Consider the following 11,743-nt stretch of genomic DNA (forward strand, 5'->3'; position numbering starts at 1 on the left):
CACCAACTGAGTATTCGACAATTGTACTCGTGTGACGTTGTATAACAAATGGCGTATCGTATTTATTGTGTATAGCTGTTCGCTAATAAAAGTGGTAAGTACATGCGCTCCTCACCTAGGCGATTGGGATTCAATTCCCCCTTCTGGCGCATGTGAGCTGTGTTGGTGGTTACCACACCGGACATGTGTGGTTTCCATCGGGTGCTCGAGGTCACCTCCTCGGGTGCTCCATGTCACCTCCTCGGGTGCTCTAGGTCACCTCATCGTGTGCTCCAGCTAACCTCATCATGTGCTCCAGCTCACTACCTCGGGTGCTCCATCTCACCTCCTCGGGTGCTCCAGCTCATCTCATCGGGTGCTCCAGGTCACCTCCTCAGGTGCTCCAGCTCATCTCATCGGGTGCTCCAGGTCACTTCCTCGGATGCTCCAGGTCACCTCCTCGGGTGCTCCAGGTCACCTCATCGGGTGCTCCAGCTCATCTCATCGGGTTTTCCAGCTCAGCTCATCGGGTTCTCCAGCGTACTTTATCGGGTGCTCCAGATCACCTCATCGGGTGCTCCAGCTCACCTCCTCGGGTGCTCCAGCTCAGCTGATCGGGTGCTCCAGCTCATCTCATCGGGGACTCCAGCTAACCTCATCGGGTGCTCCAGCTCACCTCATCGGGTGCTCCAGCTCAGATCATCGGGTGCTCCAGCTCACTTCAAGGGGTGCTCCAGCTCAACTCATCGGGTGCTCCAGCTCAGCTCATCGGGTGCTCCAGCTCACCTCATCGGGTGCTCCAGCTCAGCTCATCGGGTGCTCCAGCTCACCTCATCGGGTGCTCCAGCTCAGCTCATCGGGTGCTCAGGCTCAGCTCATCTGGTGCTCCAGCTCACCTCATCGGGTGCTCCAGCTCAGCTCATCGGGTGCTCCAGCACAGCGTATTGGGTGCTCCAGCTCACCTCATCGGGGACTCCAGTTCACCTCATCGGGTGCTCCAGCTCACCTCATCGGGTGCTCCAGCTCACCTCATCGGCTGCTCCTGCTCACCTCATCGGGTTCTCCAGCTCACCTCATCGGGGACTCCAGCTCACCTCATCTGGTGCTCCAGCTCACCTCATCGGGTGCTCCATCTCACCTCATCGGGTGCTCGAGCTCACCTCATCGGGTGCTCCAGCTCACCTCATCGTGTGCTCCAGCTCACCTCCTCGGGTGTTCCAGCTCACCTCCTAGGATGCTCCAGCTCATTTCATCGGGTGCTCCAGCTCATCTCATCGGGTGCTCCAGCTCTCCTCCTCGGGTGCTCGAGCTAACCTCATCGTGTGCTCTAGCTAACCTCAACATGTGCTCCAGCTCACTTCCTCGGGTGCTCCATCTCACCTCCTCGGGTGCTCCAGCTCATCTCATCGGGTGCTCGAGCTAACCTCATCGTGTGTCCCTGCTAACCTCCTCGTTTGCCCCAGCTCACCTCATCACCCCACAGCACAAGACCACGCCAAAATTAAATATATTTCAGTAACAAGATGTGTTTGTGAAACACAATGTCCCCCTATATGACGTTTGACCTTGAAGGATGACCTTGACCTTGACCCTTCACCACCCAAAATGTGCCGCTCCTTGAGATACACACGCATTTCAAATATAAAATTGCTAGCTTCAATATTGCAGAAGTGACATTACATGAGCAATTTTGAAACATATATTTGACCTTGAAGGATGACCTTGACCTTGACCTTTCACCACTCAAAATGTGCAGCTCCATGAGATACACATGCATGCCAAATATCAAGTTGCTATCTTCAATATTGAAAAAGTTTTCATGAAATAAGCGATTTGGGCCACATATATTTGACCTCTAACCTTGAAGGATGACCTTGACCTTTCACCACTCAAAATGTGCAGCTCCGTGAGATACGCATGCATGCCAAATATCAAGTTGCTATCTTCAATATTGCAAAAGTATTCATAAAATGAGCGATTTTGGTCACATATATTTGACCTCTTACCTTGAAGGATGACCATGATCTTGACTTTTCACCACTCAAAATGTGCAGCTTCATGAGATACACAACCCTTTTGAGTTGTTGGACACTGCAAACAAGGACCAGTTTGTTCTTACTAATGATGCGAATGTACTAAAATAAAGACTTGCGAAGACATTAACAAAGGATTATGATGGATCGAACGCGGAATAAGGTTCAGGCATCGCTGAAAGACAATGGAGCTATATTTGAGCATGTAGTTTGGAGAAAAGAACGTATATGCGTATTCACGAAAAATCTAATACTAAAGAAGGTGCAATGAATTTGAAGTAAGCTAAGTATGTGTCTGAATTAAATGTGACATTAAACGCCTCTCCTTCGACACCCACTACCGACATTCTAGCTAGTTAGAAGTTCGTGCTGATGAAAGGCATGTCTGAGCAGGTTCCAGAAGACAGTGAGCTTCTGGATTTAGAGAAGGATTTAGGGTTTACTGACCATGTTGCATGTACAGTGAGTGTAGGAGTCCAGGTGGGGTCAAGTTAATGGGGCAGACGTCTTTCGGCAAAAAAAGACAGAAGCGCCTGGTGAAAAGGCAGACTGTGAATTGATGATTGTTCAACAATATGTTGGTTATTTGCTGGCTAACTAAGAAATCAATATTAACCTACAATGAAGCGATAGCGAATGAATAAAAGATATTCCTGTTAAATTGACACGCGTGTGTTGGCCGTTGTTTAACTGATGGTTTTAGTTTAATGGGTCAACATCACAATGAATAATTTCAGTAGTAATTTTACCAATTCAACATTAAGAAAAATACATTCAAAAAAGAAGTATTAAACCTACGTATGAATTATGAACAAATATTGTCGCGAATGATTGCACACACCAGTGGTTTTCTAAGAATGTCACCGGTAAAAAAACAACAATAAACGTACTTAATATTTACAGACGTGGCGTGTTTTTATCGTCGGTTACGTTCCGAAGATAAATGAACAATATCATACAATTAATGACATTCATGACAATCATCCGGATATTCATTTATTACAAATAACTTATATGATTAATTATTGTATAAAGGCATTGTGCCTTGTGGCAATTTGTGAACGATAAACAGACTAACACGAGGTGACATTAATCCTTCGTGACCCGAAAAAAAATTAAAATTACATACAAAAATGTCACAGGCAAGCTACATAATGTGGGTGCGGACACTAGATGATTTAGTAATCTGTCAATTGTTTTAGCTTCACATACAGGATCCCAGGGGTTTACTCTTGCTGATGTTTGGCGTTGTACCAGTTTAAATTTTGGTGTAGCCTTAAAACAATCAGTATTAATTTCCTAGCACTTTGAAAGACAGAGCAGGGTTTAACATTAAAAATTCAGGTTTTAGGAATACATGTATATGATGCAAGGTTTGAAGCATAATTACATAAATTATATATAGGTTACCTTAACAAATGTGCTATGATGTAAATAAAGCGATAGAGGCAGTGTTAAAGTGAGAATGAAAAAAACAACACTTTGAGTTAACTATCGTTTTATATATAAAAAGGAGAATTTTAATAGAAACAAGGGAGGAAAAAAGTCAGAACTAAAACGACTAAGGAGCCATACTAAATGCGATAGGCAAATGCGATATGCGATTGCCAAACTTGTCCAAACTATAGATATTATAATATATACCATTTTTTATCGGCTAATCATGCCATTAGTATAGTGTTTAAATTCAATTTTAAGGAGTTTTACCTTTGGCCCTTTTAAAGGACATATACCATTTAAATAATTGTCTTTTTGCATTTATCCATTTTCACGAATCACAAAGTATGATAACATATTTTTGCATCCTCATGTCGATCTTTTTTAAATTGTATTACATATTTATAATTCGAGGACATAATTTCAGTATGTTATCGAAGTAAAGGTAAAATATGTGAAGTGGGGTATAGTTAGGAACTGCGCATATTAAGAATACATGTTCACGAAGAAAAAATTAATGTCTTGAATATGAAATTCATTGCATTCTATTCATGTACTTTATTGTAGTTGTCAACTTTGTGCAATGACGTTTTTCAGTGGTTATAACATATAAATAATGCACTACGAAGTAAGTTAATGTTGTTGTAAATGTAATCTAAATATTTCTTAATATTTCATACGTGTACAAAAAAAAATTCTGATAAAGTTACAAACACGTGTTGAGTAAATTAGTGGTATATGAAAACGAAGATAATGGTTATTTATACACCGTGCCAAAAACAATATCAACATCATTAATTATTATTTAATGTAAATGGGAGCTGTCACGTCCATTTTTCAAGTTTTTTTTTTAAAGTTGTATCACCAAAATGGAACACGAGCACAGAAATAAGTAGAAACTATTCGTACTAATGCTTTTAGACCGCATGGAAGTTTTACTTGTACACATTGAAAATACAGTTCAAAGCAATTTTAATTTGCACAAACAATGTCTTAAAAAAACCTTAAATTATGCAGGCGTATAATATAACCGATACAATTGTTGTTATAAATACTTGAAGCAAACGCACGCTGTGTACGGTAAAATGGAAGGTAAATGTATACTTTCAAACGAAGTAATTGTTGTATATCAGATACTTGTAAACGGAAGGTAAATGTATACTTTCAAACGAAGTAATATCAGATACTTGTATCAAATCGTGGAAGAAACATTCCGCCGACCCATTTAATAGTACATGTATGCGCTCAATAAACATGTCAGTGCTATGCTTGACTGATTTCACCTCCAGTTTTACGCTGCAATTTGCATTTCTGTTTCATTTGTATGTGTCCACACATCATACATTTAAACACGATGCATTCTATTATTTAACTATATAAGTTGCAATGTTTTCACACGATTTTAAGTGACCTATGTTTACAGTTGTAGCTTTCAAACGGAGTATTTCCCACGCTTGTCTGCACATGTATAAAGCAAAAATTCTCGTTCATTTATACTGACACAGAGATGACATGTGTCATATTTGATTTGTAAGTGTGTCTGTGTTTTTGTTTTATTTTTGTCTATAAAAAGAATGTTTTAGTTGTGTTTATTATATTTAATGAAAATGATGATAACAAGGAAAAAAACATTTTGAATCCCGTTTTTAAGTAACAGAAAAAAGAAAATGTGATTGCTCGTTGTTGTTTTCCATATAAATAAATATTGCACATGTCCCTCTAGGCAACCGCATACATCTCATCATAAAAATGTAGATTTTATTAGACAGACCGGAAATAAAAGCAAACTCAGACACCAGAGGTGATTTTATTAAAACAGAATGAGATATCCGTTCAATGCCTGGAGGTAAATGGGACAACGCAAAGATGACTTGGTGATTGTGCTCAAATTTAACGTTGATTTATTTCAATAGTACTTTAATTACAATCGTATGTTTATAACGATCACGATCGAATCTTGTGTTTATTACGGTTTATTACGATTGAATCGCATGTTTATTTCAATTACATGTTTACCAAGATCGAATCGGTTGTTTATTATATTCGTATGATTATTACGATGGAATTGAACGTTTGTTACAATAGCATGTTATAGCGATGTAATCGTATGTTTATTAATACTATCGACTCGTATGTATATAACAATCACACGCTTTAAAGATCAACGTTGAAGTCAAGTTTTGTACAAAGCGACTTTAAATAAAATTTGTATTTGTATCAAGTTATTACGATATTTCAATCTTTTGTTTAATAGTATTGAATAGTATGTTCATACCAGTAACACGATTATTGCGATCGATTTGTATATACTATATTTAATACCATCGTATGTTTACTACGATATAGATTTTTGTATGCTTATACATAATCGTGTGTTTATTTGACTCAAATAGTACATTAAAAACAATCGTTTTGATTACAATTTATCGTGTGGTTTTACAATAGTAAAAAAATCCGAAATTTTCAAAGCGCAGCACTTACACGGAGAAAACTGCAGTCTTGTTTATTGATCGCGAAAAGTATCCGTTAAGGATACTTGCTTGACGTTTATAACAACGGGCGTATTTGATTTGTTGTTGAGAGCTGTGTACTTAGCAGAGTGGTTGGTACACGCGCTTCTCGCCTATGCGACCCAGGTTAAGTACCCCCTCCCGGCGCACGTGAGCTTGGTTGGTGGTCAGTATACCAGACATAAGGGTCTTCCTCCGGGTACTCCTGCTGCTCCCCAGTGCACAGGACTTTACTGAATATATTTCAGTTAAAACAAAAATAAAATAAAATTGCGGCTAGAATTTAAGATTCGTCGCAACTTTCGTGACTCAATTAGGTAGGAGTGCTTGGTATCACTCCGGGCCCTCACTTAATGCGGGAAGAGGACAATTACAACGAGCGAGGCATGGTATAGGGGAGATAACCTTGGGTTATGGTTAGGTAAGGGTTAGGGTTAGGGTTCGGGTTAGGGTTACAGTATGGGTTAAGGCTCACCCTAACCCAAACCCGACCCTAACCCTAACCCTTACCCCAACCCTCGAACCCCCCATGCGCATTACAGTACCATGCCTCGCTCGTTGTCGGCTTCCCACTTAATGCAGCCTCCGGCGCGAAAGAACTTATACACACGCATTTAATGTTTAGTTTTTACGGAAATGGACAAAGACAATGGAAACAAGTTAAATAAACACATAGATTTTAACATATATTTTCTAATTTATTTGACACTCGTGTAGTCAGTAATATCATTTTGTAAGTATACATTATTTACATCAGATCGATAAAACATTAACAACTGAAAACGTGATAGGTCTGACAGGGATGTAAGCGGACATTGCTTTGTTACTGCAAAGTATTTCCAACATTCAATCAGTCAACTTTGAAAATTTCTGAAAACAACTGAAACAAAAAATAGGTTTTGTAAAAAATAAACATGGTTCCAATTTTTTTCTTAAAAAAAATTTGAAAACTACTATTACAGAGCTCTAGATAAGGATTCAGTCAAAAGGGTATGTTACCCTCCTGACATTATTGTTAAAGGGTATTTTACTCCTTTGTTCCAGGCATAAAAGGTAATTAGGAATATTGAGGGGTATTTTCCATTGCCATTAAAAACTGACATAGTACATGGCGTCTTTAATCAAGAAATATAAATACATGTTATTAATAAAAGCAAGCAGATTACATTTAAATGATGACATGAGCATACTTTCTTGTTAGTATTCAACTTACATGTGTTGTATCTCTGTCTTGATAGGGTCTTTCTTGCATATAGTATGCATGTAGTACACGAACGTCACTTCACTATTAAACTAAGTTATGACACTGCTTGTGCAATTGAAAATAACGTGACACTGCCTGTGGTCTATGTAAGTTAACTATAAACCTATGCTCTAAAAACTTAAAACATTGAATTTATTCTACTTATCTGAACAATGTGGGTTTTCTTTTCTGACTTGTAAATCGCTGTGACAATGAGATCGCCTAAAATTATTTGAACAATTCTAGAAGCATAAGGTTTATTTCTATTTACATAATGTAATAAACAGTTATATCCTGCAGGAGCCGCTGTTCGTTTGAAACTTTCCTTTTCGAACCTAGAACACGATGGGCCGCCATTTTGATTACAAGCTTCTTTTGATTGACTTATTTTTCGTTCAAAGGTTAACTTACACTAAAAACTCAACAGGATTATTAATTGATACAAATTTTAACAAGGGCTGTTTGTAAAACATGCATGCCCCCATATGGGCTGTCAGTTGTAGTGGCAGCCATTGTGTGAATACGTTTTTTGTCACTGTGACCTTGACCTTTGACCTAATGTTAGTTATCATCCGGAAACCATTGTACTTTTTCGAGTCACTGTGACCTTGACCTTTGACCTAGTGACCTGAAAATCAATAGGGGTCATCGGTATAATGTGGGGTGTGGTAATTTATAAGATGTTAAAAAAAAAATATTTTTTTTTTTTTTGGGGGGGGGGGGGTGGGGGGTAGGGGGGTGGGGGTGAGAGGGGGGTATAATGTGGGATGTAGTAATTTATAAGATGTTTGAACAAAAAATTGGGGGGGGGGAGGTGGGGGTGGGGGTGTAGGTGGGTAGGGGGGAGTGAGAGGGGGGTAAAATGTGGTGTGTGTTAATTTATTACATGTTAAAAAAAAATTGGGGGGGGGGATGTGGGGGGGGGTAGGGGGGGTGGGGGGTGGGGGGGGGGGTAGGGGGGGTGGGGGTTGAGAGGGGGTATAATGTGGGGTGTGGTTATTTATAAGATGTTAAAAAAATTGGGGGGTGGGGGGTGGGGTGGGGGTAGAGGGGGTGGGGTGAGAGGGGGTAATAATGTGGGGTGTGGTAATTTATTAATGTTAAAAAAAAAAAAAAAAAATTTGTTGGGGTGGGGGTGGGGGTTGGGGGTAGGGGGGTAGGGGGGTGGGGGGTGAGAGGGGGGTATAATGTGGGGTGTGGTAATTTATAAGATGTTTAAAAAAATTTGGGGGGGGTGGGTGGGTAGGGGGGTGGGAGGTGAGAGGGGGTAATAATGTGGGGTGTGGTAATTTATTAGATGTTTAAAAAAAATTGGGGGGGGGGTGGGGGGGGGTGGGGGTAGGGGGTGTAGGGGGGTGAGAGGGGGGTATAATGTGGGGTGTGGTAATTTATTATATGTTTAAAAAAATTATTTGGGGGGGATGGGGGGGGGGGGGGGGTAGGGGGTGGGGGGGGGTAGGGGGGTGAGAGGGTAATGTGGGGTGTGGTAATTTATAAGATGGGGGTGGGGGTGGGAGGTAGGGGGTGGGGGTGAGAGGGGGGTAATAATGTGGGGTGGGGTAATTTATTACATGTTTAAAAAAATGGGGGGGGGGGTGAGGGGTGGGGGGTTGGGGGGGGAGTGAGAGGGCTGTATAATGTGGGGTGTGGTAATTTATTAGATGATTAAAAAAATTGGGGGGGGGTGGGGTGGGGGGGTGGGGGGTAGGGGGTGGGGTGAGAGGGGGTAATAACATGGGGTGGGGAAATTTATTAGATAATACAAAAAATTTTTTTTTTGGGGGGCGGGGGGATAAGGGGGGTGACAGGGGGGTATAATGTGGTGTGTGGTAATTTATAAGATGTTTTAAAAAAATTGGGGGGGGGTGGGGGTGGGGGGGTGGGGGATGGGGGATGAGAGGGGGTAATAATGTGGGGTGGGGTAGTTAGGGGGTAGGGGGGAGTGAGAGGGCTGTATAATGTGGGGTGTGGTAATTTATTAGATGTTTAAAAAAAAAATTGGGGAGGGGGTGGGGGTAGGGGGAGGGTCGGGGGAGTGAGAGGGGGGTATAATGTGGGGTGGGGTTATTTATTAGATGTTTAAAATAAAAAATTGGGGGTGGGAGATGGGGGGGGTAGGGGGGGTGGGGGTAGGGGATGGGTAGGGGGGTGGGGGTGAGAGGGGGGTATAATGTGGGGTGTGGTAATTTATTAGATGATGTTTAAAAAAAAATGGGGGGGGGAGGTTGGGGGGGGGGAGGGATTCTGGTAGGGGCGTGGGGTATTGTTTGGGTGGAATCCATTGTGGTATTCAGGTAAGTGTTGTTTTGTCAAAGTTATAATAAAATGTGATCATAAAAAATAACAAATGATCTCACACTGACATGATAAATTCATTAAACATGAAATTTAAACTTATTGCATTTGTTTCCCTTGTATATAAGAAAGATATAATAGTGTATTACCTCCCCTGTCCTGCTTATATTTATATTAATCAACAAAATTAAACATTAACACAATATTTAATATACAAAATATACAAAAAATCTCATATTCTGATAATATTTTTACTGATCCGCTTTATTTTACTCAAAGAATGATGTTTCATTGGACTGATAATTATAGATTTAGGATTACAGACCAGTTGCTTCAGTTATATTGTTCAAAGTTTGCCCTGTTGGCCGCGTATGCATTCTTGAGTTATCATCCAAAAAACATTTTACTATTTTGGGTCACCGTGACCTTTGACCTAGTGACCTCAAAATCAATAGGGGTCATCTGCGAGTCATGATCAATGTACCTATGAAGTTTCATGATCCTAGGCCCAAGCGTTCTTGAGTTACCATCTGACAACCACCTGGTGGACGGACCAACAGACCGACATACCGACATGAGCAAAGCAATACATGTACATGAACTCCAGTAACTAGCAGTAGCAAATTATTATTGCGTAAATAATAAAACTGAACAATGTGCAATAATAATTATGATGATAATATCATTCAGAAGAAGAAAATGACACAAGAAGTTGTCACATCACAGACACAGTTTACCTCGCCAAGGGTGCATTGTTATTTAAAGATTAAAGGAACAATTTGAGATTGAAATTTAGAAAAAGAAAATCTTAACTAAAGAACAATAACTAATAAAACAACAATTGTGAAACATTGACAAAAATTTAAATGTAATAAAGAAGTTGAGGATAATTAATCAGTGTACGTTTGATGAAAATGGCATGTAAAATATATGAGAAATTTCAAACCGAGGCTTTAATATGTATTTCAAACAAGAGGGCCATGATGGCCCTAAAGCCTGAAGCGCTCACCTATGTTTTATCAGTTTAAAGTTTAAGCCAATCGTCAAAACTTGACTGGGTGATGAGGCCTAATCATTTTCCGAATATCATTCTGACCAAAATTCATTGAGATTGAGTCATAAATGTGGTCTCCTAAGTACAAACAAAGTTTTTCTAAATGTTATAAGGTGACTAAGTTTAAAGGTGCACATGACCCAGATTTAATCTTGATCTAGACAAGGTAATAATAAAGCTTGTGACAAAGTTTTGGTAAACATTGAGTAATAAATGTGGTGTCTAAAGTGGTAACAAGGTTTTCCTATGATTGACCTGGTAATTTAAATTTTGGATGCATGTAGTCCAGAATCAAACCCAGCTTATATTAGATAAATTGAAATTAAGTCACAAATGTGGTTTCTAAAGCGCTTACATTTTCTTTTCTAAGATTAAGATTTGAGATGTTTTAAGATACATGTGACCCTGATTCCAACTCAGCCTATATATTATCAAGGTAAACATTTCATTAAGATTGAGACATAAATGTGGCCTATACAGTGGAAACAAGATTTTTCTAAGATTTGACCTTGTGACCCAGTTGAAGGACCCACAGGACTCAGACTCAAAGTTGGCCTAGATATTTTCCAGCTAATAAATGTGGACTTTAGAGAATTAAAGAGCTAAAATTTGAGACCTTGAAAATATGCCCTGTAGCACTTGGAGATATTCTGTTTCAAGTTTGGTAAACAATCTTTAATATGTAATCTAAAGATCTAAAGAGTACTTGCTCTTAATTAAAGAGCAATAACTCATTAAAACAAGAGCACCGCATAACAGGTGCCACACTCGGCTGCGGGTGCAGTTTTGAATAAATAAAGCTTGACAGATTTTTTTATTTTTTTTAGAAGTCGCAGTGACCTTGACCTTTGACCTAGTGACCCAAAGTTGGGTGTGGCATGTAGAACTAATCAAGGTTCAGCTTAATGAAGTTTCAAAGTTGTAGGTTGAAGCACTTTGATTTTAGAGCCCAATGTTCAAAACCTTGACAAAATGTTAAGGTTTTAGCAAGACGCGGACGGTGGACACGACGACGGACAAGACGAGCTGGCTATGACAATACCTCAGTTTTCTCTGAAAACAGCCGAGCTAAAAATGGATCAAATTCAAAATCTCCAAAAAATCAGATTGCGCACTTGGAGATAAACATTCTGTAATTGTTTGACGAAAATTACACTCATATCATAGGAGAAGCTGAGCGCAGAAGAGTGTA

This window comes from Dreissena polymorpha, chromosome 12 (genome assembly GCF_020536995.1).
Source record: "Dreissena polymorpha isolate Duluth1 chromosome 12, UMN_Dpol_1.0, whole genome shotgun sequence".
NCBI classification, from domain to species: domain Eukaryota; kingdom Metazoa; phylum Mollusca; class Bivalvia; order Myida; family Dreissenidae; genus Dreissena; species Dreissena polymorpha.